Here is a 26,201-nt window from a genome sequence, read left to right as displayed (position 1 = left end):
GAAGACTCACGGGCAGGTTAGGGCTTCGGTCAATCCCTTGACTTTAATGTGTTCAAACTTGTTATCTAGTTTTCCATCAGTACACAATTCATCATATGTTTCCTTGATCTCAACATGACCTAGTTCCTCGACACGACACTTAGTGAAGAATCTGACATCCTCAACTAGTAAAACCCTATCTGGAATGAGTGAAAATGCAGTTTTATCATCTGGTTCAGATGCTATTTTGGTAGTTAGAGAGTATTTCACTGAGGGCTTTTCAATGATCTCAACAACAACGGGCTTCTGGATCTTAGGTGCCATTGCAAATTTCGGGTAATCACTTAACAAAAGATCCTTAGGGTTTGAAGACTTTTTAAATGGCAGACACTTTCCACTTAGTAAATGTAAAATAGATATTCACAACTGATATGATCGGTAAACTAGCTTGACAATGCGTTGTGATTGATGTAAATACCTTGAATTTCACTTCGGAGGAGGTTTGATCGCCTTTGAATTGCTTTGCTCTTCTTTCTTGAAAACTTGGTAAGTGTAAAATGACCACGCAAAAGCTTTAAGTACACAATTTTACCTTATCGGGCTCTGTACAGTTAGGTAAGAAAATATTAAATGCACTCGGTACCACTTCCTTTTTATGCTTTTACCGAGTAGCCAGACTTCCTATATTTACCAACTAGACAGGCTTCCAAAAGACTTGATAAGATTTCAAATTTCCTAATGCATCTTTAGCTATGCAAATTTTGATTTAAGTACATGATAAAATAGGAACTGTTAAGATTTAACCTTGAGAGAATGCAGTCCCTTCATACCTTCACCGATTAATTTGGAATAGGTGCACCTAACTCGGTAGGTAAGGTGCTTTGTTCATTTGACATAATTTCCTTCTTTTTCCAAATCATATGTAATTTGCTTCTTATTTCCTCAGTGTCTCCTCTAGGTTGATATCTGCAATCTCTAGCCAAGTGTCCAACTTTGTGACAATGAAAACATGTCATACCAAGATTTCTCCATGATCTTCGGTTGTTCATTCCAAACCTTATAAAGAAGTTGGCACTTATATGTCCATATCTTACATAGCATTCACACCATATCCTTGTATTGTAATCTCATGGTACTGTAGTATACTATCGGTTAAGATCTGTGTGAGTTCAGTAGCTTCTAGTATTTTCTCAGTGTGCAGACCACATATAGTTCTTCTTCTTAAACCAACACTTCTCGGTACTATGTCCATATCTATTGCAGTTTTTACAAAACCCTTTAAATTTTGCCTTCTGGTAATTGCTAGCAGACTTTGTCCTACATTGGTTAGATGTGTGACCATATTTATTGCAATTGTAACAATAACCATTAGACCTTGTGACATTCGGTTGCTTACCTTTTCTGATTTGGCACATGTTGGCAGTATGACCTTGATTTCCATAGTAGTTGCAAATAAGTTTCTTTCCTTTGATGTGCTTCTTATTTCCAGCTTGCTTTGATGATTCTCCTCTCTCAGTAGTGTGGATTCCCTTCTCGGTAGAGTCTTTTCCTTTGTAACTAAGTCCTGCAACTTTGTTGGGTCTTTTTGTATTAAGTTGCTCATCCAACATCTTTGATGCTTCATAACTCTTCTTCAATGTTTCTTTGGATTTCTTCTCTGTTTCAAGTTCATCGGTCAACCTTGATACTTCAAGTTTCAATGCTTGATTCTCATCATCTTTCATATTTGCTTCATGATGTGCATAACCCAATTGATCTGATAGATTTTGTTGAATTCCAGTCAACCTTGTGATTTCATCATTCCTTTCAAATACTAATGCTTCAAGTTGTTGTTTTTCTCTTTCTAGATCTCTTAATTTATCCTCGGCTATCCTCAATGCATCAAGATTTTCAGTCATCTGTGTGCTAAAATTTTCATGTTCTCTTTTCATTGCTTTTAGCTTATCAATCAGTGCTTTGTTCTTTTCTTTCAGTTCTCCAATCATTTCTTCAGTCTCTTCAGATATACTGTTCTTAGATGATGTCTCGATTTGTTCCACTAACTCTTCAGAGTCCCGCAAATCATTAGACAATCTTCTTCTAACTTTCAAAGATTTTTGCATTTGTTTCTGCATGTCAGCAATCACTTGATTAGCATGATCCAATTCATTTTGAAGATTCACAATTCTCTGAGATTGTCTGTAGCCTTCCATTGATAAGATCTTTCTCTTTGGGCAATTAAACCCTTTTCCAAGATTCAAGCTCTGATACCAATTGTTAGGCCCAATATGGAAAGCTAATGTACTAAGAGGGGAGGGGTGAATCAGTACTTCAAATCTTTTCTTCAACAATAACTTTACTGTTATGCATAAACCAAAAACTGTTATAACATAATATAATGCTAAAACAAATAAATAACAATCATACATGATTCACTCCATAACACATATATTTTGGCTATGCAAAAACTCTTGGTTAGAGAGAAAAAATGCGGTGGGGATGGCACCCACAACTTCACTACTGCAATAATAAAGGTTGCTCGGTTATAGCTACATGTTTAGCTATTTCTGATAGCTTACCCTGTTAGGAGTATCAAGATCATTAGATCTACCTTGCTAAAGGATTTTACAACACGTATTCTAAATGTTACACCTAGTTAAAGGCTTTATAAATTATAGACTTTGTTAGAGTCTTTTACCCTGTTAAAGGTTTCTCTTACAACTCAAAATATTACAACATAATATTACAAAATATCTGCAACTTCACATCTGGAATGTTATAGCAGATTCTATGTGCTCAAAATGAGATTACCTTGCTTATAGCATACCTTGGTAATCCATAGATTAACTCGGTAAACCCTTATGTTTACTCTATTCCTTGACTATTCTCTGAAATCCTTCTCAGTGACCTCCATGTCTCTAACAGTCACAATACTCATTGCTTCCTTATCTATTTCACATGTCTTGCTTCATACACCTTCTCTTACTTTTGATCCTCAATTAATGTTGTATAAATAGATCTCTTATGTCGGTGATCTGTTCATGCTTTGATCTTACAAACATGATTCATCAAATGAATAACCATACAAAATATTTCATTGGATAGATGACCTCAAGATCATACAAAATCTTTAAGGTGCAATTTCCTAAGTGATAATGATTCCCTATTCCTTGATCTTGTAACACGTTCACCATATGTGTCTAGGTTCAATGAATCTGGTAACACATTTCACTCGGTGTGTGTTCACTCGGTATATCATTTTTGTTCCTCGGTAGACATAGAGTGTTACTCAGTAGATAGCTCGGTGTATACTAAGCTCTGTGACTACTTTCTTCTATAACCGACTGCTCTGTGCTTACCGACTGAATGTTTTAGTAGTAACAACCGACTAGAGTATATAGAATGACTTTGGACATAAAACTAATGGCAACTTAGTAAGTAGTAACACAGAGATGCATGTTGATAGGATTAATAACTCTAGAACAACCATGTTATCTATTGAGCTCTAGTTGCATTGTCACGAAAACTTTATGAGGATTAATAATAGGATAAAAGAGTATTTGAGCTAAAGATGTAGGTTCAAGGATACAGGCCTTGAATTGTGACAATTTTTTTAAGTTTCCAATGGTAACGAATCTTCCCAAAATTTGAAATTGATTGATTTAATTCATGTGATGATAGGCATTAATTTTTCCTATTCATTTAATTTTATGATGAAGAATGTGTTGCTCTATTTACTTGTTCGTAGGTCTAGGATGCTGAAAATATCATTAAGATATTGTTAGGATAAGATGACATTAACCTTGCAATCCTAAGCCATTCACATGTCTCCATGTTCTTTGGAAAGTGTTCTCTAGGACATGTGGGCAAAATATTAAATATTTATACTTTATGGCTATTTGTAATTTTATTTTCAAGAGGTGAATATAAAGAGGTGATAAATATATATCAAAATGGATAAAAAATATGCTCCTTTTCACAACCACAATAAGACATGAAGGGTCATGCATAAGGAGATCAAATTTGGGAGGGGAAAAGGTGTCCATTTGGGGTTTGGAATAGTTGCCACAAGCTTGCACTCAGAATGTGTAAATAATAAGTGGCTTTGGGTCTAGCGCCCATGAGGAGTCACTTGAAAATTCATTTATTAATTTATTATATCTATTAGATATTCATTCTCAAAGGCATGGGTTCTTGCAAGTGGTTTTGGCCCCTTGTTTTGGGAAAACAATAGGGGTTTTTCCTCTCCCATTTGGCTATCAATTGGAGCCAAGTAATAGTTGTTTAATCATTAGTTGGTTATTGTTTCCAAGTAGTTCTATAATCATTTAGAGAAGTGCAGCGAAGTGTATTATTGTGGTGTTCTCTCTTTTGAAGAATAAAAATATACTTGCCCTCATTATTTGGTGGAGTTTTTTCTTGAAAGGGTTTCTCCACGTAAATTTGGTATCTCTTTTGGTATCCTTGATTTTATATTCATGTCAAATGGTGAAATCACATGTTCATTTTTAGATTTGGTAATATGTTCAGATTTGTAATCACATAAGAAAGTTAATATTGTAAGCTTTCTTCACCTTGTTTCTCAACAGATATGTTGAGACATGAAGAAGGCATACTACACTTGAGTGAATAGATCTTCTACAACAAGTTCACTTTTCCTTGATTGATGGAGAAATATAGTTGCATGAGGAGAACAAAGAGAATGTGATTTGAAATTTAAGTTGTAATTCACTCATAGGGAGGTCTAGTTGGACTCACCTTATCTCATTGTGACTTAAAGTTATATTAGGGATTACCCTAAAAAAGATTCTAAATTTGACATTAGGTTTAGTTAATCAAGGAACAAAGTGTAAGATCCCACATTTAAAAGGAGAGTTGTTATTCATTTTGAGAAGGAGGAATCGAGGAGAGCAATTTCAAGAGCATAAAGACAAGGATAATAATGATTTTCAATGTGCATGTTTGCTGAAAGTGTATCACATTTTCATAGCTTGTTGGTTCTTCACTTGGATGGTGATGCATTTGTATTTGTTATGTTTTGAGATTTTGATTTTTTGATGAAATTCAATAAAGTGCTAAATGTTTACATCTTTTTTAGTGAAGTTATAAAAAAAATCTATACTTATGCATGTAATGTGATAGTTAATGCAATTAATTTATCATTTTCACAAAATTCCTTAGGATCGTGTATCTATAATATTTATGATTGTGTGAAATACTAGTCATGGCATTGTTGGTTAATCAAATTTCTTTGGATCTTTCGAGATAAAAGATAGTGAATCAAATGAAAATCTAGTTCTATTCATTTTTTATTTATTTCTTCTCTGAACCCTCATCTTTTGTTCTTTTTTTTAAAAATATTTTGATTAGTTTAGGAGTGGATTTTTATACAACTAGTTGTAATAAATTAGATTTTTTATGTTTGCAAGTTGTTCTATTGTTGTTATAGTGTTGAAAGTGTTCAATTTTGTGAAATAGATGATTAGAGAAGCCTACACATACATTGTTTATTTTGTTTTCTAATCTCTTGGTGCATTTAACCACTTACTTACTTGATTACCAGTAGCCCCTTATAAAAGGTAAAACTACATAAGCCACTAAATCATCCATCATTTTCATGACTTGACACAAAGGGACCTTGGGGTTATCAATATCTTGAGGTTGGTTTCCTCTTAGGAGAGGTGGTGCATTTGGTGTTCTACCTACATGTTGAAAAATCTGTCAAAACACCCCTCAACGGGTAGTTAGGCATCCCTTTCATTTTAGTTAAACTGAGTTAAGTCACTTATTGATTGAGAGTTAATTCACCCCTTGATTGAGAGTGATTGAGACTTAAATTTCACCTCTAGGACATATCATCTTTGTGATTCACACATCTAAGAGGCCTATATATTTGTATGTTATTCTTTGTATCTGGCCTCAAAATATTGAATATAGAATATTATTCTATTCATTTAGATTTTTCATTAGTCAAAGACATTTTGATCTTAGGTAGATTTTTGTTCATAAAAAATTCTAACAAGCCTCCAAAGAGCACCAACTCCTACACCAAGATATAAACATAGAGATATAAAGTGAGTGGTGTATGTAGAGATTTGTGATCATAGAGATATAAAGTGAGTGGTGCATGTAGAGATTTGTGATCATAAAGAAAAAAAATTGCACCCCAAACTATTCATAAAGTGACTTTTGATTAATGGAACTCAACTGGGTAAAGAAGATCATAAAATGAATGCAAACAAGGCAGATGATGAGAAACGAGTTGTGGATTTAAGGGTAGAAACTAAAACAAGGGTTTTGTGGGCATTATTTCAATAGACAAGAAAATATTATATATACAAGTTGTATATGAGGAAATGAGAGATATCTATGAATTATAGAAATATGATTAGAAACATGGTGATGGATTTGAACACAAGATGCCACTGAGAGGGGGGGTGAATCAGTGATTTCCAAACTTTAACCTTTTAGTCCTAAGTGTGTGTACCGGTTAGAAAACCTAACACAAAGAAAACATACCGGTGAGATAGGAAGATGACACAAATGCAACCACACACAAAAGGAACATCACATAACACTAGATGTACAAGGAAAACCCAACATGGGAAAAAACTTGGTGAGAAATGCTACTGGTGTCTACTACTCCAATCTAGCCTCACAATAAAAACAATGGTTACAACATTTAGGGAGCCAACCCAAGGAGCACCACCCTTGCTTTAGGGCACCAACCCAAGGAGCGCCAACCCCTGATTTAGGCACCAACCCAAAGAGCACCAACCCCTACACCGAGCTCCAACTCAGTGAATACAATGACATATATCAATATAATAGTTAATACCCAGTTACAAATGAATTATGTAACCTCTCAAACTCAACTTACTCTGTCGGTTCAAATTCTTCTCAACCGGTCTTCCTCTGCTCTGTTCTTTGCCAGTCCTCGGCTCACTTAGATCCTCCTCTCCTTCACTCTTTGTTGCAACCTTACTGGTTCAGCATCTACCTCTTCTCTGTCGATACTCTATTCTATCAGATGCACTGCTGCTTGCCACCACCGGTACTCTTCACTCTAATCTCGACCGATTTTCTCCTTACTGGTCAAGCCCTGCTTGGATCTTGCCTTTTTGGATCTTCACCAACACTCCCACTACACTGCAACACCTTCTCTACCTTTCTGTGGGTTCTAGAACCACTAGTTTACACCACTACAACTCACTTTGTAGTTTATCAGTCACTCTAACCTTGTCGGTTAAGCCTCTGCTAAACCCTCTCACCGGTTGCACCTCCAACACTCAGTCTCTATGATCTTCGATGGAGTCTTTGACTAGTTGTTTCTCTACTGCACTTTCACACTACACTCTTCAACATCTGACACCTTAATCACCTGGCAACATCAATCCTCTTCGATCTTTAGTCGACATATTTATACCTGAGTTTTCCCGCCATGACCAACATTCAAACTTCTGGCACGCCAGGGTTCCTTCATCAACCATGAGGCATATCAAATCAGATCAGATCTCTTTTTAGAGATAGTCAACCTCCAACCGATCACCTATCACCACCAATCATGCTACTTCTAGAATACTTTTTCTATATTTAACAAACACAGTAACCTGCATCCTGATATGTCATCCTTGTGTTTTGTCGATTATCATGCATGATGTCGTTTCCTTCACCTAATTCGATCTGCTTGATTAGTGCATCCTGGATCTCCTATGTTCGTTTGATATTGATCCGCAAACCCCTACAATACACCCGTGATTTTTGGGGTCGACCATAAATGCAGACTCAGTTGGCAACTACCTCATCGACTCACACTTCATTAATCACAACATGCATGTGATGAATACTAAGAGGGGGGCTGAATTAGTATACCAAAAAATATTGAATTTAAACACGTAAATAGTTTAGCAGTGAACTGGTATAGTAGTTTTATTAACAAACCGGTTAACACGAATGCAAACCAAACAGCAAATAAGGCATTCACCCACATAAGAATAATCACCATAACACAAGAGATTTTGACGTGGAAACCCAAATGGGAAAAACCACGGTTAGATGAAACTCACAAGTGACTATCTACAGAATAGTAACCAGACCGGTTAAGGTCATACAATTTTCTTCACCAAAACAAATCTTGTTAGGAATCTCAATCTCTGTTAGGAGATAAGTCCGATTAAAGACTACTTTGTGAGAGGATTTCAGATCCACAGTTGTGAACCACCTTGTTAGAGGATTTACAAAGGCTTTGCCAGGCCTACCCGGTTAAGGGTTTCAGACTTGTCGAAGATGTGAGTAATCAACAAGTGAGTGATCTAAATATTAGCACAGTATGCTTGATTAGATCCTTAATAGCTCATTGTTAATGCATTTCAGCATTACTCCAGTCTTCAAAATCTCCACACGTTGTTTCTTCACACAGACCTAATCTTCTTCTATGATCGCACATGCAAAACCTCATCAATCACCTAAAACCCTAACTACTCCTTTAAAACCCTAGACATGATGTCCTTATAAAGGAATCTGATGTCATGTCGGTCCAATAGGATTACATTGCAAGTTCCTAAGTTCAGTGCATCTGGACACATTTGGTAACACGACACAGAATCACCGTCAAAGTGTCGGTGGATGGTAACTCATCACTAAAATACCGGTTGGTAACTCATCACAGAGTATTACTGGTTCATACAACTTTACCGAATACCAATTGGTAACTCATCACAGAGTAATACCAGTTCAAACATTAAACCGATTACCGGTTGTAAAAAATGAAGACTGAGAAAATGATAACTGCCGCTTTAGTTCCTTCGTTTCTCTTGAGATCCTCAAACTACTTGAGGTCTTTATACCACTTGGGTCTTCATACCGCTTGATATCAGTAAACACTTTTTGCAAAACACCGATAGTCTAAAGACTATAATACATAATACCGGTTTGGAACACATACCGATTGAGCATAACTTAAACATACAAAAAGTGATCTCAAAGCAAGTGTGTGTCCATCAATGACAATCACAACATCATTATCAAAAATGCCAACAATATCCCCCTTTGGCATTGATGGCAACACTTAGGAAAATTTTTGACATCTAAGTGTTTTACAACAAAAATATGCCATAATCAAAATTACTCCCCCTAAGCATATACACTATCCCTTTTGCAGAAAATACAATGTATACTACTCCCTTACAGAGATAAACATGAAAGTATACATAACATGCATCAAAATTTTAAATACAGAATACTACTCCCCCTTTGCCAACAATGACAAATTACAACTGAATAACCCTTGTTTCCATTATCGTTAAAATAATAAGTGTTTATGACAATAAAAAGTGAAACTTGTCAAAAACTGATTTAAAGTCCTGCATAAATGTCTTCATGGATAAGGACCATGACTCAAGCAATGAGGTAGCAACCTCACTTTTCGTTTGCATCTGGAAAACCTGTTCCTCCATGGCATCCAAGGTACTCATCTCTTGAGTGACCATTAAGGCATCGAGATTGAGATAGCATTTCTAAAGTATTTGTAGTCTTGGTAGTAGAACCAGTTGAAGTTCCTGCAAATATCGTGTTAGGTTGTTGATCTCTAACTCTATTCTTGCAGTCTGGAGTTAAAACCGGTGAGTGGTTTGCGCATATATGGTGAAGGAATCATAGGGCATCTTGAAGGTGCTTATGTATGCTTGCAGGTCAAATTGCAGCTTCTCCTTCTATGCAAGCACATCATCACAAAATAGATGGGGTTGCCTAATCTTACTAAGCAGTAGATTCCCCTCATCCATAGCATCTCTTATGTCCTTTTGTGCCTTCTGAAGTTCAGACTGGAGCTCATTAACTTCTTCACTAGGGTGGTGTTCAGTGCCTTTTGATGCTTCTTTTGAGCATTGGCTTCAGCAACATCTTCCAGGCATTGCACCTAGTCCTCTACAACTGTGCATAAGAGTTTCAGTTGGGCCACAGAGGAATCAGTAATTGGGAGATTGGTATTGGGAATCAAATTGGTAAGAGTTTCCACTGTAGTTTGAATAACACCTTCCTCCTTTTTCCTCCTTAGCGCTTCCAGTCGCTCTTGGGCAAGCTTAATGCTTTGGAGCAGCTTCGTTTCATTTATAGATTGGAGGTCAATGGGACTATCAATGTCAGCTGGTTTGGCTTGACTATCGGTTGCCTTAGGGGTCTCCACTTGTGCATTCTTTGCCACTTCCTCCTTCTCTTTGGCTCTTTTCTTTTCCTCTTCAGCCTTCTTTTGCTCCTCTGTTTCTTTCTTTCTCTTTTCTTCTTCCTTCTTTCTATCTTCTTCTTTCTACTTGTCTTCTTCTTTCTCCTTCTCCTCTTCCTATTTCCTCTTCTCCTCTTCCTTTTTCTTCTCCTCCTCTTCCTGTTTCTTTTTCTCCTCTTCCTCTTTCTTCTTCTCCTCTTCCTTTTTCTTCTTCTCCTCTTCCTTTCTCTTCTTCTCCTCTTCCTCTTTCTTCTTCTCCTCTTCCTTTTTCTTCTTCTCCTCTACCTTTTGCTTCTTCTCCTCTTCCTTTTGCTTCTTCTCCTCTTCCTCTTTATTCTTTTTCTCTTTCTCCACTTCCACTTTATTAGCCTTATCTTTGTCCTATTTTTCTTTGTCCACTCTCTCTTTGTCAGCCTTGTCCTTTTCTGCATCTGGAGTGACATTTTCACCATCCAAAGCATCAATGTCAATAGGGTCCATTTGTTCAGTGACTGGTTCTCCTTCACTGTCATACACCTCATCCGGTTTTCTAGTTTCTGGTTCTTGCTCAGCCTTCTTGTTGGCTTCGGACACTTGGTGCAACCCCAGACCAGCTTTGGCATGCGAGTGGGTATCTTTTACCACTTCAGGAACTTTCCCTTCCAATAATAGGAGTCTTCTTCTTCTCATGAAGAGGAGGCCTTTGTACTTTTCCATAACTTCATAAAGTTCTGAATTTGACACATCAGGAAAATATTGTGCAAATATTTCTTCTCTTATTTCTTGTTCCTTTTCTATGGCAATGTGCCATTTGTTATCTAAAGAATTATATAAAGAATCTGGTGTCATAGATCTAATTTCTGATGGCGACTAGTCATTAATACATAAATATTGAATAACTTCCTGTTCAACTTCCTCCTTTTCATTCTCATTAAAATCATCAAAATGATCTATTAAATCACTTAGCACCTTTCTCCTAATATTCTTTATAGTTCTTTGACAATGTGTCAAAGGTTTGTAAGAGGAAATGTCTATATTTACTGGTGCTGATGATGTCGATTCATTGTTGTTTGTCTTTGTCTTCTTCCTCATTTTCCTAGTATTTTTAGGCTATACCTCAAGTTTTGTATCCTCTGAGTCTGGTGAGGTGTTCTTAGTTTTCTGCTTCCTATCAAAGACCTTGGCAAGTGCAGCTTCCAGTTTCTTCTTTGTCAGTGACTACTTGGTCACTGCAGGACTTGCTGAAGTAACCGGTACCAATACAGATGGCACTGCCTTTCCCTTCTTTACCAAAGGTTCTTCAACCGGTGTTACCCTGTCCAAATAGGTGTCAGTCCTTTTCTTCTTAGGATCAAGAGGTGAGGCAAGTAGGGTAGAGGCATACCCATCTAGCATGTCATACATTACCTCATATCCCATGGACTCCACTTCGTCATTTCTAGGCTCAACCACCTCCATTATGCACTCATATACTCTGATGATAAAGCAGATGTTCTTTTCATACTTCTTGACAATATCACTAGATATTCTCACCCTCTAGCTCATCTTGCATCTGAACTCATCAAAGCATTTGTTCAGGACTTCAGGATAACCAGTTCCTACCGCTTGTAGACTTTCTCTGATTTGCTTGGTAACCGATTGGTCAGCAGACCATTATATATCACCGACTCCTGGGAAATAGCCTTGAAAATAGAAAAACAATCCTACCAGCAGTTGTCCAAATTTAAATCTTAAGGCATTGTCCTGTTTAATTGACTTCAGATTCACCAAAAGTTGCCTTTGCATACAGGTGCATAAAAAAAATGAGGCATCTTCCATGATCATCCTGTAGGTGGCATTTACCGCTGCAACAGAGATAGAGTTAATTCTACTAGCATAGAATGTTCGATAACCTATCACCATACAAGCATATTTGACCAGATCGTCCTTGATGGTATTGATGGTCATTCCCCATTGGTCGCTCATAGAACCGGTGAGCTTGGTCATTTTCGTCTTAATGACTTTCCTTAGGGCTCTCCAATGTTACAGAAACCGGTGATGGCATGAATAGCTTCTGGTGTGGTGTCATGTGTGCGCTCAAGATACATTTTGTCACCATGCACTCTGCTTAGAATGATTTGAATGTGATCTTCTATGAACTCTTCAAGAAAATACACTGCATTGTGAAGCTTCTTCTTTTCCAGGATGCTATATTTCAGTTTGATCTTCTTGTCCTTCCCGCAGAATAAACTTAACTGAGAATGGATCACTAGAGATCCTAGGTCTTCTATTTTGCAATCAATATAATCTGAAATACCTTCCTCAACTATAACACCAACAGGTATCTAGGATAGGGCATTGTATTTCGCCTTCCGTTGGATGAAATCTACTCAATCATTAGGTGCACTAGGACTAGAGTGTGATGCAGAATCCATGATAAAAGGATAAACAAGAATTTTTGATAAGTACCTTCAGAAATCCATAATTTAGGGTTTGCAACTTCAGCTTCGCCACACACTACTTCAGTTGCTAGATTACCGCTTTGTGTTCTTCACTTGACTGATTGATATTATCTCCAGATTCTTCTTTCAAAGTTTTGAAATCTCTTTGAATCGCAAGACAAATCGCCTTTCGTCGCTCTACACTTGAAAATTTCTTCACTTGCAAATGATAAGTGAAAATGACTTGAAAATCCCTTTTAAACGAATTCTTCACCTACCATAATAAATCCTCCACCATTAGTGTGTAAACCCTAATTTGCCTTTTACCATTTCCGGTCTTCTGCCAATTGACAGGTATCACATACTGATTAAGGTCTTTTACTGGTGTAAATGGGGGGTTCGAAATATTCCAGCAATTTGCTCCCCCTAAGCTTTTCTGAAGCTTAGTTTGCCGGTTTAGCGACTTCCACACTAGGTGTAGAAACCGGTTCTTCTTGTGACACTTCTTCAGGTTTCTTCTTCCATGTTGTCTTCATATCTATTTTAACAGTTTCAACATCAATATTTCCTTCCGAAGTGACCGGTATATCATCTGATATGTTCTTTCTCATTCTGTTGGTTTTGGCAGGGTGTCCCAGTTTGTTGCAATGATAGCAAACCATTCCAGGTGATCTCCATGGTCCATTATTCATTTTACCATTCTTCCTCCTGCATGTTGCAACAATGTGACCACTACCATGACAAATCAAAAAGGTTTCTCTCTAACTGGTTGTCGCTTGATAGCCACCATCACCTGACTGATGGTCATAGGCATTATACCAGTTTGGATTCCGATTCACAGAGGATTCAGGAAAAACTCCTTGACTCCTTTGAGGATACCTTCTAGTGTTGTGTATAACGTACCTGCACTCAAATGCTCTATGCCCAAACTTGTTGCATGCATAATAGTTACCATTGAATCTATTGGATCTAGGCTTATTGTTTATAAAGTAGGGAAAATTATTGTAAGCCTTACTTCTACATACATTGGCGGTGTGTCCTTCCTTGAGACAATTAAAGAAAATAGGTTTGAAGTTTTACTTATCTTTATCCTTTGGTGTCGGTTGCTTCTTTGATGCTCCATCTTTTGTTCCAGAGGTCTCACCTTCCTCATAACCTAAAAAACCAAGTCCAGTGGTATTCTTCACTAGTTTTGTTGATTCAAGCTTTTGTTCTAGCTTAACAATGCTCTTATTGAATTTGGCAAGTATTTCCTTTGACTTGGTGAGTTCTTTGGAAATAGCAGCATTGGATTCCTTCAAGGTTGCATTCTTAGAAATAGCCATGTTTAGTTCACCTTGCATTTCTTCTTTTTCCACTTTACTCTCTTGGAGATGAGCGGTAAGTGCACTGATTTCTTCCTTTAGCTTGGAGATCTCATGATCTTTGTCTTTTACCAGATCTTCAGCTTTCCTCTGGTTCTCAAGCTCTTGACACATTCTGATAGTCAGTCCTTCCAGTTCTCTTCTTAGGTTAGCATTAGATTCATTTAGTTTTTCAACTTCTTCAACTAGGGCTTCCATGTCTACTTCATCAGAAGAACTATTTTCGGTAAGCTCAATCAGTTTCTCAGCATGCTCTCTTCCCTTTGCTAGAGAGGCTTTATATTTGGCTTTGAGTTCATCAAAGGCTTTCTCAGTCTGAGTGAGACGATGAGCAAGTTCCCTCATAGTGTATTCCCCCATATCTCCTTCCAAGTGGTTAGACTTATAGAAAGGTTGGCTTTGATACCAATTGATGAATACTAAGAGGGGGGGTGAATTAGTATACCAAAAAATATTGAATTTAAACACTTAAACAGTTTAGCAGTAAACCGGTATAACATTTTTACTAACAAACCGGTTAACACGAATGCAAACCAAATAGCAAATAAGGCATTCACCCACAGAAGCACAATCACCATAGCATAAGAGATTTTGACATGGAAACCCAAATGGGAAAAACCACGGTGAGATGAAACTCACAAGTGACTATCTGCAGAATAGTAACCAGATCGGTTAAGGTTATACAATGTTCTTCACCAGAACAGATCCTGTTAGGAATCTCAATCTCTGTTAGGAGATAAGTCTGATTAAAGACTACCTTGTGAGAGGATTTCAGATCCATAGTTGTGAACCACCTTGTTAGAGGATTTACAAAGGCTTTGCCAGGTCTACCCGGTTAAGGGTTTCAGACTTGTCAAAGATGTGAGTAATCAACAAGTGAGTGATCTAAATATTAGCACATTATGCTTGGTTAGATCCTTGATAGCTCATTGTTAATGCATTTCAGCATTACTTCAGTCTTCAAAATCTCCACACTCTATTTCTTCACATAGACCTAATCTTCTTCTATGATCGCACATGCAAAAACCTCATCAATCACCTAAAACCCTAACAACTCCTTTAAAACCCTAGATATGATGTCCTTACAAAGGAATCTGATTTCATGTCAGTCCAATAGGATTACATTGCAAGTTCCTAGGTTCAGTACATCTGGACACATTTGGTAACATGACACAAAATCACTGTCAAAGTGTCGGTGGATGGTAACTCATCACAGAGTATTATTGGTTCATACAACTTTACTGAATACCGGTTGGTAACTCATCACAAAGTAATACCAATTCAAACATTAAACCGATTAGTGGTTGTCAAAAATGAAGACTAGGAAAATGATAACTGCCGCTTTAGTTCCTTCGTTCCATTTGAGATCCTTGAACCGCTTGAGGTCTTCATACCGCTTGGGTCTTCATACTGCTTGAGATCGGTAAACACTTTCTACAAAACATTGATAGTCTAAAAACTATAATACATAATACCGGTTTGGAACACATATCGGTTGAGCATAACTTATACATACGAAAAGTGATCTCAAAGCAAGTGTGTGTCCATCAATGACAATCACAGCATCATTATCAAAAATGCCAACGGCATGACACGTGTCCCACGTGTCATTATTGTCAACATCCACCTCTTCTCAGTCACTATATTGGTTTTCACTTCGTCACCAACCACAATATACAACTGGGTTCATCTATTGGTTCTCTAAACTTGCAGGTTATACCCTAAGTAGTCAACCTTCAAGCTTGCACTTTGTTGTTCTGCTAGTGGAACACCTTTTCTTGGTCACTTCACTTGCCAAAACACAGCAAGCTTATCTTCATTATATAGGAGCACAACACTTTATCTCTTTTCTCTCTTATTGGTTGACATTCTCATTGGTAACCTCCTTGATGACACCATGCCATCAACCTTCAACCATCTCCATCTGTATTTTGGATGCACTCTTTGGTTTGCAGTTGCACAATCTTGCCTTCTTCTTCATCAAACCAGTTCACTTCTCTACTAGTTTGTCAAAGTGACAAACATATCTTTCCTTCTCTATACCAGTAACTCATCTTGTCAACTCTAGTTGATTCGGTGCATATCTCTGATTTCTTGCACCTGAGGCATCCTCATTGTTCCACTATGTTCATCTGGTGTGAGCTCACAATCTTCTGCCTTTAACCTCTTGACTAACCTATCTCGGAGAGTTAAAATGCATTCCATGCATGTTGAGGGATAAGTTCCACTTACCAATGGGATTGGATCATTGTCATCTGCTTCTGACATTGTACTAAATGTCTTAGCTAACATTGAGCAGAAACATATTCAATCAGGCACAATTGATCTGGTTGGGCACACTCATTGTCAGTCATATCATCAATCCTGTGATATCATCTTCATCTGGTAGTTGATTGACATCCAACTGCATACCAGCTCTGCACTTCTGCATTAGCTCACCCTGCATTCTAACTAGTCACATGCTTGTCTATTGGCAACCATACACTACCAACATATCACTTACCGGTTGTTATACCATACTGGTCTCCAGTCCTTATGTCTTCAATGTTAGAATCAATGACAGTCCCAAAGACACTGAGAAGGGGAGGTGAATTAGTATCTAACCGGTGAACAAAATATTTATACTTATTAAAAACTTTGCATCCCAAAATAGTGTACCGGTAAATAAGAATTAATGCAACAAATAAGAATAACAGAGACAACATAGAGAACACACCATAACACAAGATATTTAATGAGGAAACCCAATGTGGGAAAAACCTCGGTGGGATTTGTGACCCACAATATTCACTCACTGGCCAATGAATAAATATTACCTACATGAGGGGCCTACACATGCAGGAAGGATAGCAGCCTAGAGCTCACTGCTCAACTACAAAATAGAAGTCTCACTGACTTACAAAATGGATGATTAAATCCACTACAATGTACTGCTCAAATCAGCATCAACTATGCCAAGTTCAGTACCGATTTAAGCTCAATCTATAACCAAAACCTTGCTGTCCTTTTACAAAATTCTTCTCTCAATTTTGCATCATATCATTCCTCCTTCATCACATATATCTCCTACTTAAATGATCTACACGACTTCATACATATATAAGTCTTTTACAATATACCGAGTCGGCTTACAAAAAGATAATTATATTACAATAAAAGATATTCCTATGTCGCCTTGAGTGCCAGTATACGTTGCCAATGTAATCTGAATATCGGTGTAAGAGTCTGTTGGTGTCGGTGCTTGCCAGTGTATGTATAATTCTTAATGTCGATGAACGTCAGTCGGTTGCCTATCAGTTTGTCATCAATGACAATACAACCATTCATAAACCATTCTCATAAGAGTGCAGAATGCCAACAATCTCCTCCCTTTGGCATTTATGGCAACACTCATGAGAAAAATCAAAACACTGTTATCCAAAATTTGAAATCCAAAAAGATGTGCTCCCCCTGAGCAAATGATCTCCACGGAAAATATGAAAGATGCATTTTTCTCCCTTACTACTCCCCCTTTGGCATCAATGACAAAGGATGTCATAGATGATAAAAAAGAGTACCAAAATGTTACCTCAAGGTTTGTAACTGGTTGGTTACAATCTAAAAAATGTCTACCAAAACCAAATTCTCTGCATGAATTTGTTGTTGTTGGTAAGAACTACCTCAGTCTACTAGATCATACTAGTGAGATGGTGCATTTGTTGCCCCGGTGATCTTTCTCCCTGAATTGTTGCCTTAGATAATTCTGCCCTTTGTGTAATAAGATTGTCCAATGTTGGACCAAGCTTATATTTTAGTTCCCGAGCCTTAGACCCTATCTTTGCTTTTTCTTTTTCAAGTTTCTCCATTTTTTCTTCAAAAACTGTCATTTACTGCTCAAAAACTAACATAAGACCAGAAGAGCCTATTATATTGTCTTCTATGTCATCAATTTCTTTATGTGTCTTCTCAATCTCCTTGTCAATATCCTCAGTTAGTTTGCGTGGTTTACATACTTCTCTGTACAGCTCCTTATACTCCAAAATTGTAGAATTAAGTATCGGTAACAATGTATTCACATGATTGGTACAATTCTTTATTATGTTTTCAAAGAATGCATTTTTCTCCTTATCAACTCTTTCCTTTATTGTATCCTCATTGACCTTTTCTATTGTTATAACATTATTAGCAATATATTTGGACAATGTGTCCAATTTACCTAAAGAATCCTTAATATGATCTATGTTACAATTTGGTGCAATCAACTTAAGAATTGGTAAAGTGTTATCAATTGCCTTGTAGATCAATGCATTGCAATCCGTTATCTTCTTGATTGAATCCAAAAGTACCTCTGTAACATTGGTAAGTCTGGATTCACTTGTAGATGTGTCGGATGTCTAACCAATTATCTTTATTACCTCTTTGCTTCTATCAGGTGTATCCATTTTGCTTGCATTTTCCTTCGGTGGATTAGTCTAGGTTTGACAACAATCTCCCCCTTTGGAATTGATGGCAAACTGATTGCCAAACTGATAGGCAACCGACTGACATTCACCGACATTAAGAATTCTACATACACCGGCAAGCGCCGACACCGGCAGACTCTTACACTGACATTCAGATTACATCGACAACATATACCGGCACTCAAGCTGACATGAAAATATCTTTTATTGTAATATAATTATCTTTTTGTAAGCCAACTTGGTATATTGTAAAAGACTCATATATGTATGAATTCTTGTAGATCATTTAAGTAGGAGATATATGTGATGAAAGAGGAATGATATGCTGCGAAATTGATAGAAGAATTTTGTATAAGGACAACAAGGTTTTGGTTATAGACTGAGCTTAAATTGGTACTGAACCTAGCATAGTTGATGCTGATTTGAGTAGTACATTGTAGTGGATTTAATCATCCATTTTGTAAGTCAGTGAGACTTCTATTTTGTAGTTGAGCAATGAGCTCTAGGTTGCTAGCCTTCCTGCATGTGCAGGCCCCTCATGTAAGTAATATTTATTCATTGACCAGTGAGTGAATATTGTGGGTCACAAATCCCACTGAGGTTTTTCCCACACCGGGTTTCCTCGTTAAATATCTTGTGTTATGGTGTGTTCTCTATGTTGTCTTTGTTATTCTTATTTGTTGCATTAATTCTTATTTATCGGTACACTGTTTTGGGATGCAAAATTTTTAATAAGTATAAATATTATCTTCACCGGTTAGACACTGATTCACCCCCCCCCTTCTCTCAGTGTCTTTGGGATTGTCATTGATTCTAACAATCCTACCGGGATGTCATATGCAAAGTCCTTGTGACCAATACCGGGTATTTCCTTAACAAAGTACAACATCAAACATACCAATGGATTTCCAAAACGGAATGTGCCTTTCTTGTCTCCTTTAATCTTTTTCAAGTTATCAATAAGCTCATCTTTCAACCATTCACAAACATCAATCATTGCATTGTTGTTTACCATCTCATAAGAGTGTAGAATGCCAACATTCAACACAAGTCAACACTAACTTGTGTACTGGTGACCCCAATGACCACAATGCTGGTTGACATCCTCTTCTTACCAGTGACAAGCTATACTGGTAACCTGCTATACTAGTTGACATCAATGACACCATTTCTGGTTGACATCAATGACAACAATACACTTCAATCTCCCCTACCAGTTGCCATGCTATATCGGTTGACATCAATGACAACACAATGCCAACAATGGATTCCTAATCTTATAGACTTTAGATGTTTAACTTGCTTCTCCTCCTCTCTCTAATAATTTTTTTTTCAAATTCTTGTGTATTAGAGGATAAAAGTGGTAGTAACATTTTTCAATGCCGCATTCTTAGTTTGTTGGATGGAAAAGAGGATTTAAACATGAGTCTATACTAGGGTCATAGAAAAGTTTTTATTAAATTTTTTGTAAATATTAGGGTATGAATGAGTATGGAAAGCTTTTGGAAAATCAATTAAAGATATCTCAGACTGACAAGTGAGAGGTTTATCAGGCTAAAAGCACTTGCATTGTCTTTCTATGATTAAGAAATAAATTAGGTGAAAAAGTCCTAAAATAACATTAGAGAAATGGATACCAAAATGGGTGAAAAACAAGAATTGAAAATTACATAATAAACAATTTGAGATCTTATATAGATAATAATTGAGCACTTGATTACTTACCAAACAAACTATTAAGATAAATTGAAATAATCAATGCATATTTAAGATTATCAACTACACTCCTTCAAAATTCCCATAAATAATTAATTTTTTATTTTATTTTAGATGATATTATACAAACAATCTAACCAGAGTTTATTTTTATGGATGAACAATTCAATGTAGGGACCAGGTGCCATTATAGAAATTACATACATTTGAAAAACATGCTTTCTCTCACTTTCAATAGTTTCAAAGAACCTTCATTTTAACACAAGACAAATAAGCATTCGTCACATGGGTAATACTTGTACAAATACATAAATATAAATAAAATATTCATAATTTCTTTTCAAATAGGCATTATCTAGTTTTAAAATTAATGCCTAATGAAGAGCGGTAAAGAAAGTGTCATAATCATTACACACGTGCGATGAATGGAAGGTTCTATTTCGGCTGACTTTCTACTAATAATGAAACGGAGGACTTGCTCATCCTAGTGCTACGTCGGTTCAGCCCACTTCGTGAAGCTTATACGAATATATTTTCTTCTATTTCAATTTTTGTATTATAATAATACCATTTTTTATTATTAGTTTTTGATATTTTATTGGTATAAAAATTGGGTTTTTAGTTAAATCATTAATTATATATTTGTATTGTTCATTATCAGAATATTTAATTTTGTATTAGAATTATTTTTTATAGTTTTTTATTTTTTATTTTATTTGTCTATTATATTATTACAAAGTATTTTTAGGGCAAATTGAAAGATAGCCATAACAATACCTATAACATTTTGGGTCCTTTGTAACATTTCTTTCTATGATAGACTTGCTAATTCATGTAATAGTGCTTTGGGATACTTGGAGCATGCCTATAACAATGTTGGTAATGCCTATAAAACTTTAGGTCACTTGGAACACTCTTATTGTAAGCTTTGTAATGTTTATAGTAGTATTTGTAGCAATATTGTTGATATCAATAACGTCTTGGCTCACCTAGAGCCCTGTATAAGATGCCTGCAAAACTCATGGAGATATATGAATTTGCAAACTTGAATTAGGCATGAGATGTTGATAATAAGTAGTCTACCAATTACCATGAGTTTACAATATATGATGGTACAAATAGTTAGATGAATAAGTGACAAGCTATGCTTTCTCTTTCTTCTATAGAGAGATAGTATATGGCATCTTCTCATTTCTTTAAAGAGGAACTTTAGCTTTAGAGGTTGTGATGGATATTGGATTTGTAAACTCAAATTGGATTCATAAAAGTCAATGGAAATATATGGATTTACAAACTCAAATTGGACAAGAGGTGTGGACAATAAGTAGTCTACCATTTGCAATGTGTTTACCCTATTCCATGGTGCAAATAGTTGGATGAATAAGCATCTATTCCATGGTGCAAATAGTTGGATGAATAAGTGTCAGGATAAGCTTGCTCTTTCTATTGTAGATATAGCTTGTACAAGGCATCTACTCATGCCTTTAAAAAAGCACTTTAGCTTTAGAGGTTTTGTGTGGATGTTGGGTTCTAATTAATTAGAAAAACAGGTTTTTAGGACCCAAAACCTTTAACAAAGGAGAAAAAGATAAGACACTAAAAAGTCCAGTACATAAGAACCGCTTACAAAACGACTGGCAAAAAAGCCAGCAAACCAAAAAGACACCTAAGATAAAAACAACAAAGAAACAAGGAAAGCGCTACATAGCTATAGTCTTCAGCAGGTCCTCCGTCTTTTTCACCAGCTGGTCATAGGTGGCCCCAACATTTTTGAGATCTTCTAGGTCCTTGTTAGGTTTCTTTTCTTTCTTTTTGCCTCTGGTACGAGTTCTGGGTCCTTGAGCTTCCCCTGTACCTTCAGTGTCCGGGTCAATATCCAGGATCTCCTTCTCTTCATCTAGTTTGCTGATGAGAGTGTTAGTGTTGCTAGCAAAAATCTTCAAGATGCTTAAACTATGTTCAGCAATGCTCTTCAGACACTCCTCAATTTTGCCAACTTTATTGGCAATACCCGAGATAGTTTGATCATTAGTGTCAGCAAGATTTTTCCTTTCCATGAGATCTTTTTCTATTTTCTCGAACTTGGGGTTGAAGGAGTCTCTTATATTTTCGGCTTTAGCAATGGTATTTTTCAGGTCCTCTATGTAATCAGCCATGGTCTTCCCTTCCCCAGTGTTGATGGTTTCCAAAATCTGAATTTTGTTGCTGAGTTTTTTGTTGTCGTCCACAGCTTTCTTGTAACCAGTTATAAGCCACTCCATAATGTCCATGAAACCTTGCATACCCTCTAGAGGAGGGTTAGGGGGAGGATCAACCTTACTAGGGATATCCTGTTCCTTTTTTGGGGTGTCCCGAATAGTAGTTGTGTCTTCAACCCTAAGAGCCTCGTCCATGGTCACCTTCTCTGGATTTTGTTCGGCTTCCAAGGTCCTTTCCTGCTTATAAAACTCTAGCTCCTTAACATTCTCCTCCTTCCTCTTGTGCTTATTTCTGGTCTGGGTGTGAACTTTGGTCTTCTTTTTCAGCGACCCTTGAGGGTTCTCCTTCTCTGAGTCTTCAGAGACCTCCTCTTTCGAGGAAAGGCTAATCTGGGGGATTTTGCCTTTAGGTTTTTTGTGTGGATGTTGGGTTGAGTGAGGGAGCAATGATGATTATTTGTGATAGTCAGAGTGCCATCAATTTAGCAAAGAACCCTATCGTGCAAACATATCACATTGATTTGTTGTACCATTTTTCATATGAGATGTTGAAGGATGTGAGGATTGTGCTTTGAAAGGTAGACATTTAAATGAAAACTATAGATAATTGTATGAATCCTATGAGTGTGGAGAAATTAAAGTGGTATAGAAAGACTATGTGCATTTATACCCTTAGCAATTAGTTCACTTTTATTAGTTTCTCTTTTGTTGTTGCAAGGTATATGACAAGTGGGAGAATGTTGAGACTAGGTGGCATACACATTACAAATCCCACTGTTTAAATTATTTATTATTTTATATTATCACTATGCAATAGTGTCTTTGTTTCTACTACCTTTGCATATTTTACTACTTACTCGTCTTGATCCTCTAATCTTATTTCCTCTCACAAATCAATCATGTCTTGTTAAAAGAGTAAGAATACTTGAGTTAAAGTTTGTGAAGAGGAGAAATTGATGTGTTATAAAGAACAATGTCTTGATTAGTTCCTTGTTTGGTATCTTTTAGCCTACACAAAGAAATATTAAAAATAATTGTTGCCCATAGTCCTAGTGTAAAAAGTGAGTGGTGTGTACAAATATTTGTGTTTGTGAGGAGAAGCCTTGGAGGAAAAAATATACATAGGCAATATGTAATGTGATGAAACTTAATTGGGCAAATGAGATCATAAAAGGAATTAAAAAGATGGAAAATATTAGGATAAGGAGTTGCATAGTTGAGGGGACAAACTAAGATAAGGGTTTAGATGGAGACATTTCAGTGGAGGAGAAGGAAATAATGATCTTTGAATTCCAAATGAGGAAAGATGAGAATGAGACAATGCAAGAATGAATTAGGAGGAATAATAGTCAAGAATAATGGTTAATAACATAGCGATAGATTCCTAACCTTGCAAAGTTTATATGTGTAATATGTTTCCGTAATCTCTATAATGGAGTTTTTTTAATGTTGTGTACATTGGAGGAGATCAATGGTAGTAAGTTTTCTTAATGATCCATTCTCAATGAGTTGAAGGTTTAAAAATTAGTGTATACAAAGTTCTTAAGAATGTTTCCATTAAAAACATAGAAAGATTTAGGTCATGAATGGTTAAGTAAATTACATTTTAAAATTTGATTGAAGGCACTAGTGTCCACCAAATAAAGGTGTTTGGACACTAGTGGCCAACTAATGCAAGTATCCTTGTAGAGTCAAATATCCAAATTTTAGGTTAAGAGAATTTCCATTATCCTTATTTGATCGAAGAAGAAATCCAATTTTAGGTGAAATATTCCTAAAAATATTAAGGGAGTGGACATCAAAATATATACACAAACCTAAAGTGGAGGTTGTGAAGTAGGAAATTTCTAACTTATAAGAAATAAAGAACACTTGATTAAATAACCAACTAGTTAATTAAAATGATTATGATAATCATTGCATATTTGTAGGCTATTGACCATGCTCTCACATAAAATCTCATGTATGATTAGATTAGATTTTTGTATGTAAATAATTTGATCTAACGCAAACCATTCTTATAGTTGGATGATGATTATTGTCGATAAGGTGTCACAGAGCATTTTGATCTCACAACACACTATCAATAACAAAACCGTATTTATATACAAACACAAAATATTCATCGTAGTATAACTCAGTATGGTAACAAAAATAATTATAACAAAGAAACTAAGAACTTAATTTTCATTGCCTTTCTTACATCCTCTATTTTCCATCAAAATTGTACATTTTATTTATAATAGTACGAGGTTGCACCCTTTTTTTCTCATCGTAATCATTTCAAATCTCTATCAAACCTTCGCCAACTTATCTGATAAATACACATCTCCACTTTAATTAATAAAACATTCAATAATTAAACAATAATTAACAATTTAACACTTCGTTCCTATCAAAATGTGTGAAAAAATTTCAGTCTTGTATGATAGAGAGTGATCACCCACATGGAGGAAAAACCACTTTGTTAGCTCAGTCGACATCCATTCCCACATGCTATAAGAAAAACCACGTGAGAAAGCAGTAATTCTAATATAATATAATAATGTAAGGGAGAAGAATCAAGTAATAAATATTAAAGTTGGTGATAAGAATCAAGTAATAAATATTAAAGTTGGTGATGTTCATTGAAAAGGTAATTTGGGCTGACTTTCTAGTAATCGTGTAAAGTTGATAATGATATATGGAGGACTTGTTCATAGCTACTCACTGCTATGTCGGCGTCACCGTTGCCTAAAATCAGTGATGACCCTCCTACAAGCAACTTGCCTCCTATTCACATGAAGGCCAATAGTAGAATCCATCTAAACCCTACCAAAACTTAACCTCAATTGTTCCTATTTTAATAGATTTATGACATAATTGAGACATCACATTTCTCCTCAAACAATGGCTCGCCTCCATCCAAAAGTATTTTTGATATTCCTTAATATGTTTCACTTAACAGAAGAATATTGGTGTTGTTTAATGATCCCCATTCATTTGAAACATTAGCAAAGAAGTACTCAACACACATGTTAACAATCACATTTTCTATCTCATTCGCCTCCATGTTAGTCTCATGATAAACGTGATTGATTTTATAATCTTCTAACTTCATGATGTGATCCCGACATAAATAGAGAATGCCCCCAAGGCTCCAACTTATGTTTGTTTTTTCTTTATCCTTATTGCATTTATGATAATATGTGAATCTACTTTGATGACCAACCTCTTAAGACCTTTCTAGTGACTCAATTAGTAGAGCTTAAGATTCAACCTTGTTGTTAGTTTCTATTGCCAATTTTCAAGTTGCAACAAAAACCATATTAATAGAATTATGATCCTTAATAATGTAGCCCACATTAGAAATCCGGAGATTACCTTTATTTTCCCTATTAAAATTCAACTTTTAAACCAACCTTCATTAGCAAGAATCAATATTTCATCTACCCTTGGATTATGAATCAAATGACCTTGAGCCTTATAATAAATGGGATATTTTTTCTTTCCTTTTTCTTATTAAATATAAAAGTAGATTTTATAGATCTTACAATTTACTAGAGATACACCATACACTATTATACTTTGTATTTGTATTAGTTTATGTTTCACTTATTGATAAAATTTAGTCGTGTAGAATATTAATTTCATGATAGATTTAATAAATTATTTTCAAAAACTAGACTTGAATTCATTGTAAGCAATGTAGTTGTTAGGAAATGACTATTATGACACCCCTCGAGGTTCAAATATATGACATTGCATTTAGGTCAAGTTGCAATGATAATGTGACCAAGCTCAAAGAAAGGTATGACATAAATTTAGTGGATTTTAAATCAGTTAAAATAGTAATTTGGTGATTGTCTATGAATAGCCAATATAAAGGGTCAAGTATAACCAAAACCTAAAGGCTAAGATATATT

Source organism: Cryptomeria japonica, chromosome 3, assembly GCF_030272615.1.
Source record: "Cryptomeria japonica chromosome 3, Sugi_1.0, whole genome shotgun sequence".
In the NCBI taxonomy this organism is placed as follows: Eukaryota; Viridiplantae; Streptophyta; class Pinopsida; order Cupressales; family Cupressaceae; genus Cryptomeria; species Cryptomeria japonica.
The sequence above is the reverse complement of the archived record's forward strand: the minus strand, read 5'-3'. Positions refer to the sequence as shown.